This window comes from Cricetulus griseus, assembly GCF_003668045.3.
Source record: "Cricetulus griseus strain 17A/GY chromosome 1 unlocalized genomic scaffold, alternate assembly CriGri-PICRH-1.0 chr1_1, whole genome shotgun sequence".
Taxonomy (NCBI): domain Eukaryota; kingdom Metazoa; phylum Chordata; class Mammalia; order Rodentia; family Cricetidae; genus Cricetulus; species Cricetulus griseus.
The window spans coordinates 226,693,929-226,702,668 of NW_023276807.1; the positions used below are offsets into that span (position 1 = coordinate 226,693,929).

General features: G+C 41.2%; 1 non-coding gene across 1 annotated transcript; it reads left to right on the forward strand.

Annotated features, from left to right (window-relative positions):
• The first annotated feature begins 1,193 nt into the window (after positions 1–1,193).
• On the forward strand, positions 1,194–1,353 carry LOC113832739. The gene has a single exon (XR_003480185.1). It is a non-coding gene; the product is annotated as a U1 spliceosomal RNA (small nuclear RNA).
• The last annotated feature ends 7,387 nt before the right edge of the window (positions 1,354–8,740 follow it).

Here is an 8,740-nt window from a genome sequence, read left to right on the forward strand (position 1 = left end):
CAGAGTTCTACACGGAACCCAGTCTCAGGTACTCAAACTCTCACAGAAAGCATGTCACCCACTACATCTCTTCCCCAGTCCCCAGGCTTTGCTTCCCTGACATGTATCCATTTATATACTTGTCAAGCTGAGAAAGAAAGCTGGTGAGAAGATACACTTGTACCGCAATAGTCTATCCCCTCCTTCTCCACAGTTCACAGCACATTGATAAAAAACAGATTGTAGTTTCCCGTCTCAGCCATGCTTTTAAACAGGGTATGCTCTATCTGTCTGGTCTCTCTTCTCCTTCTTCCCTTCCACTCATATCCAGAAGACAGGGTGTAGGCGAACTTTTCTGTCCTGCCAGCCACTCCCCAAAGAACCACACAGAGACCTAATATTAATTATAAATGCTTATCCAGTAGCTTAAGCTTGTTTTTAGCAAGCTCTTATAACTTAAATTAACCCACTTCTACTAAGTTACATGCTGCCCCAAGCTCATTTACCTCGTCTACGTATTTCCCATCCTGCACTCTCTGAATTTCTTGGTGTCTCCTCTGACTCCACCCTTCTCCACAGCATTCTCTCTGCCCTCAAAATCCTGCAGAACCATCAGCCAATCAGTTTTTTTTTATTAAAAATGAGAGCATTACATCTTCAAAGTGCACAAAAGAATTATTCCCCAGCATCCCCAGTATCAATTCAAATGTAACTCTTCCAGGAAGCCTCCCAGGATAAGCATATTGTTCTTCAGCTGCCTCCTCACCTCACACCCATCTCTAACCGTCTGCTCTGAACTGTGTCCTAGTGACTGACTCCTACGGGATGGTCTACACAGGCCCTGTGGCAGCTCACATTCATTTAGGTCTTACTTATGAAAGGATCTAGCAGGAGGCTAGAAGGGGGAAGTAAAAAAATAATTGGAGTGTACTTGCCTGATCCAAGATCCTCATTATAGGCAGCCAATCCCACTTGTTTCTGGGAAAACCATTACCCTTCCTTGACCTTTGCACTCTAGGGTATAAGGAGCTTACCACAACAGCTAGATGCTAAGTGTCTCAGCATTTCCCTGTGTCTTTCCTAGCCTTGCTCAGGCCTCCCTAAGTGTCAGGAAAGCTCACACAGCTGAACCATATGCAATGAAACTGACATTCTGCCAAGACACTGACCTCCAATGTTCTTCTTGGACACTATTTTCTTTTAAAGACAGGGTCATGTTTACCCAGCAGGGGCCATACCAGGATCACAAAGGTGGGTTTCCCAGGGCCAAGACTCAACCATTGCATTCTGGATGTGCAATGTGGTTTTCCTAAGTGTGGTGAACTCCACTGCATGATTTGTGGCAGGGGGAGGCTGAATTCACACTCTTCCCATAAAAGAAATAGAAAGGAAGAAAGGGAATAAAGAAGGAAAGGAGAAAGAAAAGAAAAATATCTCTGTGTAGCCCTGGTTGTCTTGGAACTCACTATATAGACCAGGTTGGCCTTGAACTCACAGAGATTTGTTGGGCATCTGAAGAACATTTTTATGTCTTTCTTTTTTTTTTTCCTGTAACAGCTTCCCTTGGTCACAGTCATTGCTACAGGCAATTTCAAGGCTAGTTTACTTCATCATTTCTCTCTGTGTGTGTCTTGTCTCTGTCTCTGTCTCTCTCTGTCTCTCTCTGTCTCTCTCTCATGTGTGTGTGTGTGTGTGTGTGTGTGTGTGTATTATTAGCTCTTTCAAGTCATGTTTCCCACTATTACACCTGTCATGTGGCATTCAGTAATCCCCATATCTGCTTATTCCATCTTACAGTCTCTGAATTAATGTTGGCAAGCTTGTCTCAAAAATAGCTGCAGGGGGAGGGGTACAGGGAAAGAACAAGTACCCAATAAACAATGATGATAGAACATGAAAATGGAAATGTCTATGCACTACATCTATTGGCTTAATTACACCAGCTTCATGAAAAATTGCATTCAGCTATAAATGATATTACCAGTCATTGAGGAGTCTGCAAATCAGTAGAACAAATAGTCAACCTGGGTTCAAAAGATTTTATCCTTTACTCCTTTTTTCTAGTTCTAGAACACAGCATATTAAACCCTCTGTCTTAAGCTCTTACCTATGAGCAAAGGAAAACAATGTTCCCTGTGTCATAATGACTGCTAAATAATTGACATGTGAATAGAGGTCAGGTATCTAGTGAATGTGCTATAGACTGGACTGTCTTGTTTGTGATAAAATCCTAATACCCTGAAAGTCTGAGAGAATACTTCTGAGCTTTGGAACACATTTTCCTACCCTGTAATAAATGCCTCTGCATCTCATGAATGAAAGTAAAGATATTCCCTCACCAAAAAGGCTTCAGTTAGAAGTCTCAAAAGCTCCATCTCCTCCACACAGTTTATTATGTTTCCTTCACACTGATCTCATTGTCATCAAAATACTCATTTGAGCATTTGTGAAGCACCACCACATGACTAGGTTTCTAAGACTTCCTCTGTCTCCTCCATCACATATGACAGAGTAAAATTCATATGAAGACTCAAGTTCTGATTCTGAACACCCCATAATGGACTTAGATATGAAAGGTAAATGTTCTTATATTTTACTTGTCTGCAAAGATGTACCGATAATGCCTGATCATTGGTTTAAAGTGAAGAGGGTTTGAAGTGGAAACACACTTCAACTAGATACTACATGATAGCAATCCATAGACATCTTGGATCCTTTTCCTTGCAATGGAGAGAATCAAATGAAGGAAAAGGTTGGAGGTCTTAAGGAGGACAGCTCTCCCTTGCTCTTTCTCATTCTATCAGAGCATGTACCAGAAAGTTCCTGCAGTCAAGTTCTTTATGACTACTCTAGAGCCCAAGAGAGAAGCATAAAAATCCAGGTAAACATTAATCCTTTGCAAGCCCAGTCACCTTCATCTTAAACACTTCAATTTGGCAGCAGAATGAAACAAAGAGGAAGAAACGCCTGGTGTAGGATTTGTAAGATTGAGCATATTTGGAACAAAATTTATTTAAGGTGATGACCAAGGTAGGTCCTAGGCCAAGCAGAAAACAGAAGGAATCCACATGATGAGTAGACTCTACATAGACTCAGGTAGATCCACATGGTGGGGCCCACTGAAGCAAGGTGTTGAACTTGAGTCTGCTGACAGAGCACCTATGGAGAGGCATGACTCGATAATGAGAGACACTGGACTAAGATTACATATATATGGGGAGAGGGAGTAGAGAAATAATCATAAGGTGGCACTGGAGAAGCAGTTGTGAGGTTGAGATGTGATCAGGTACAAGGTGAATAAAGACACAAACACATTGATTATGAGCAGTCAAAGCCAAGTTCCTCACTAGAAGAAGAAATATGCTAAATTGTGCAAAATAAGAAAGAGTAGATCATAGGGTGTCATGATTCATTGAAATGCAGTTAGATCAGATGTTTTAAAGATTAAATGGATAAATATAGTTGATGACAAATAATTGGATATTTCAAAATAGCTAGAGGAGATGATTTTGGGTATTCTCAACATAAATAAATTGTGTTTTCAAGGTGCCAGTTACCCAATACTCTGAGCACTACATAATGTATATATGTAGTGAAATGTCATTCTGTACCTCACAATATATACAGCTACAATATGCTAAACAAAACGTGAATGGAGAGTATAGGATCAGTGAGATAACTCAGTGGGTAAAGCACCTGCTGTAGAAGCATGAGGACTTGAGTTTGGATCTCCTACACTCATGCAAAAGACAAGTATGGTGGCTCAAACGCTAGAGCTGCAGTTTCAGAGATGCAGGGTGAGGGAGTGGTGAGACAGGTGGATCCCTACAGCTCACTTGCCAGCTAGTCTAGCCAAATGGCAAGCCCAAGGTCAGCAAGAAATCTTGTCACAAAGAATAAGGTGGAGAGTAAGCAATATTGGAAGACAACTGAAGTCAATCTCTGACCTCTACACACACAGTGGTGAGTTCACCTGCACATTTGTGTGTGTGTGTGTGTGTGTGTGTGTGTGTGTGTGTGTGTGTGTGTATCCAATATGATCACTAAAATAAATGATGAATACCCTATGATCCATATACATAACATACACATGGGAAGGAAAGAAGGAATGAACGAAGGAAGGAAGGAAGGAAGGAAGGAAGGAAGGAAGGAAGGAATGAACGGAGAGATGAAGGAAGGAAATATAACATATGGTATTAGTTAGCAATGTGAATTTCAGCTTCTACTGTATTTAGATATAGACAATGGTGTAAATTGTGTGTGTGTGTGTGTGTGTGTGTGTGTGTGTGTGTGTGTGTACACATCTATCTCTGTTCTCTGAGAAATGTTGGAGTCATTGACACCCCTGAGGCAGTGTTCAATGATAGTGTTCCTTTCTTAACTTCCAAATATAGTTTTTCACTAAAATAAACTATGATTCCCCAAAGAATGGCTAGTGTAAGGTGGGAGAACACAAAACAAGTTTGAAGTATATAACTATACCATAAAGCAAGGGACAACCAAAGAATAATGATGACACTGCATAGGACCCATGACATGAGCCAGCTTGAAGGCATTTCCCATGGTTAGAAATGATTTATGCATCTAATCGATGCATTAAAAATAAATAATGAAGTTGATTGTGCTGGTTTGAATGAAATATTCCCTAGGGGCTTGTATATTTGAATATATGGTCCTTAGTTGGAGGCATTATTTGGGGAGGTTATGAAACTTTTGGACCTTGCTGAAGGAAATCCACTATCAGGAAGGGCTTTGAAAGATCATACTTTAGCTGCACTTCCAGGTTTTTCTCCATTCCAGCTGCCTGCTGCCATGCCTCTCTTATCATTGTGGACTGTCCCTCTGAAACTGTAGGCAGACACAAACTGTTTTCTAAGTTATCTTCACTCATACTTTTTTAATCGTAATAATAAATAGCAACTAACACAGTGGTAGAGTGTAACAAAAGAGACAACCACAGTTCTCTGCACATAGAAATACATAAATGAATAAAGAGTATACTCAACAAAGAACTGGATACCAGATTGTTTTTAAAGCAATTCTCCCCAAATCCTTCTTCATTACAGTGTGAGAAAATGTAACTACCAAGAAGATATCTGCGAAATACCACCAAGTTGTGATAATCAAGCAATTATCAAAAAAGGAACAAATCAGAAACATGTGCCACATGATAGGACATGTTAAGAAGACCCAAGCCTCATTGCAATGACTCTAAATATAAATTTGAAGAAACTTCAAACAATCCCCAAGTTAAGATGTGCTATGAGTTAACCCGACTATAACTTTCAAGGAAATCATGAAGGATGAAGAACCTATTTAGGTAGAAAGACACTAAAGAAACAATTATAAATACAACCCTGACACCTCAACTGGATCTTCTTACTGGAAGGTATAACTGGGCATAACTGGGAAGCTGCAAAACCTTCATTGTATCTGAGGATGAAATAGTAACCAGGTCCCTCATGTCAGCTCTGTGGTATTATTGTTCTTACAAATAATGTCTTTGGGGCTAAGAGAAGACTCAGTGGTTAAAAGTACTTGTTACTCTTGCAGAGGACCCAAATTCAGTTCCCAGCACCCACATGGAAACTCATAACTACCAATACCCCTTAGTTCCAGGATATTCAATGCCTCTTCTGACCTTTGTGGACACTAGGCATGTACATAGTTCAATACATACACTCAGGAAAAAATAATCATGCCCAAATAAAAATAAGTATATCTATTAAAATAACAAATAATATTGCCATATGAAAAATTTAGAAGTGACAGGGCATAAAGTCTGCAACTTCCTCTTAAGCATTTCTACTAAAATTAATTGTTTTTATTGCACTTACTAATTTTTTGTACATTTTTCTGCAGTTTCATTGGTTAAAACATTTACACATTTTTTATATAAATCTAAAGCCGTAACCACCAAATCTACCATGGAAATATTGATGATGCCCTAGTTTGCATTCCATTTTATCTTAAAGGGTTTATTCCCCTCTTTTATTCCAATGTGCCAGTATTAGCTGGTATTCTGTGTTTAATTTTATTCTCTGTGTTGAGAATGTTCTAAATCAGAGAAGAAGGCCAAGAAGGCAGAGTAGGAGTGAAATAATATACTCCAGTGATCTTTATGGATTCCCAGGACCCTGAAAATGCAAACACTTATTATTGTTGACCTCCCCAACTTTTCCCATAACTGGAGGTACCATGGATGCTTAAGAAGCTGGCTCAGTAATTGCAACCATAAACTATGTGCCGCAGCCCTCACCAGGACACACTTGGCTGATGCTGCCAGCAGGACTCAAGGAAATCCTTGCCAGGCTCCATCAACAGAATAGACTCCAGATGAATGGCATTTGGCAGGGCACAAACCTCAACCCAAGTTCACTTCCTTCAAACACAACTGCTAAACTACTGGACCCAGAACCCTTGCTGAAGATGGAAGAATCATAGGAATCTGTGGCATACAAGGTAAAGACCAGGTTTAAATTCAGATGAAAACCACAAACATCACAATCTTCTTCTGCTTTTATCCACTCATGTCCTTGTAAGAAAATATCATGCACTGGGTGGTTTATGAACCTCAGAGATATCTCTGGAGGCTGGAAGTATATGATCAAGGTTGATGTTTCTGTATCTTCCGGGGGGTATATGCCTTTCTTCAGTGCCTTCTGGCTGAGGAAAGGGGAAGAGCTCCATTCTGGGTCTGTTTTATAAGTGTTCTAATGCCATCTATGTGGGCTCTGTCACCATGGCCTCATCCTCACCCCCACACACAAGGGCTTCACTTCCAAACACCATCACCTTATGAGTTAAGATGTCATTGTGCAAACTTGAAAGGGACAGAGACATTTAGGACAGGCATCCTCTGAATGTACTGATTTTCATCCATGATTCTACCTCCTACTTCAGCTACTTCCAGGCCATCAGCTTAAGCTCAGTGGATGCTTTGGGCTTGTGTCATCTTGCCATTTAAACATCAAAGTTTCAATATTCAAAAGACAGCCCAAAAAGGATAGACTTAGAGTAGACTTGGAGAATTTTAAAGAAATAAATATAAGTTTCTTTAGCATACAATTTGGGCTTGTTAGTATTTATTCTACTTTTAGGTTTTTTTTTTTTTTTAATCTTCATTTTGAGCTTCTTCTTTGGACAATGATATCCTTCTAAGCCACTGAGAAAACAAAACACAAAAAACAAAAAAACGCATCCATTCAAAAGAGCTACTAAAACCACTTTTGCCTCTAGCAGGAAAGCTGGGGACTGGGTTTAGCAAGGAATGCTGCCTTGAATGGAGTGCTAATCTTAGTCTCTCTGCATTTTAACCACCTCTAAATAATGAGACTTTTATCCCAGCCCTGAGATCCGTGTTCCTGGCCTTTATTGACTTCATCTTGAATGTTACATAGTGTCAAGTTGTTCTGTTGGCCAAAACAAACCACAGTTTCTGGCCCAGATTCAGAGATGAGATTTAGACCCTCTGTCTTTTTGGAAGGAGTGTTAAAAGTGTGCAGCCATCTTTAACTAGCAACATTGGGCTTTGGAATGTTTAAAACACAGACAACTTGAAACCCTGTCTCGGGAGAACAAACAAACAAACAAACAAACAAACAAAACCCACAGAGAACTATTTATTAGCTCCACAAGTGTAACACCTGTACTCTGGCAAGTCTGGTTTGATGGAAGATGAATGAAATCGGTGGAAAAGGTTTGCAATATGTGGACTCCTGTATCCAGGTACTGTACAGGATCCAGGCACAGACCATCCCTCAGAGAACAGACAGTTTGGTAAGGGAAGTAAAAACCTTGCTAGCATGTACAAGAAGAAGTCTACGACAAGACCAGGTGTGATATAGAAGTGCCCATGAGGCTCCGATTATAAAAACAACAGGCAGAAGAACAGGACCTTCAGACATGAGCTGTTTGGCGGGGAGAGGAGATACAGGTGCCTCAGACTTCCATTGAAGGGAGATGAAAATGTGCATCTCCACAGGAATGCTGGGAAGTCGCTCCTGAGGTGCTTACGGTCATTCCTGCTCCCTTTCAGGACGATGCTTTGTTTGTGCCTGCCTTAGCTGACTTGAAGGCTACCTGTCTTTCTCCCCAGAACTCAGCCCCTGCCTGCCTCTTTATCAAAGGTGCAGAGCCATCACTCATGTGTTATGCCAAGGCTGCACACTGACAGCAGGGCTCAGGCTTCTGTGCACTTCATGCTTCCCTGCCCCCTTGGCTTCACTGTGCTTGTAGGAGGCTGACTCTAACAAGCCCTGGAGCCTCTCCTCAGGCCTCCTCTTTGATCTCTCATAGCTGCTTCTGAGTGACAGCTTCCAGGGGTGGCATAGCCTTTGTCTCCAACAGGGGAAGCTTGGTGTTTGGGGATCAGCTGCTGAGAAAGGGGACTGCTGGTACTGGGAGTTAGCCAAACTCCTGAGAGGGCTCTCCAATGAACTACAGCCCCTTTGACTAGGTTCTCAGTGGGTAACAGGAGAAAAGCTGTCGGTAATTATCTTCCCTATGGCACCATCTCTGTTCTGAGCGCCCTGAAGCTTCTTAGGTCCCATAGTGTTTGGGGGAGTCTGAAGTTCTCCCAATGCAACAAACAGAGACTAGGTATCCCAAGAGCACCCCTGAGCTCTGTGCTGTACCCACACAAAGTTGCAATTACACTTTGGGGTTTTACATTGATAGCCTAGTGCGCAGCAGGGGGAGGGGCTCAGACATAATTTTCAAAAGGGGATTGAAGCTATCAAACCAGGCAAAAATTCCCGTT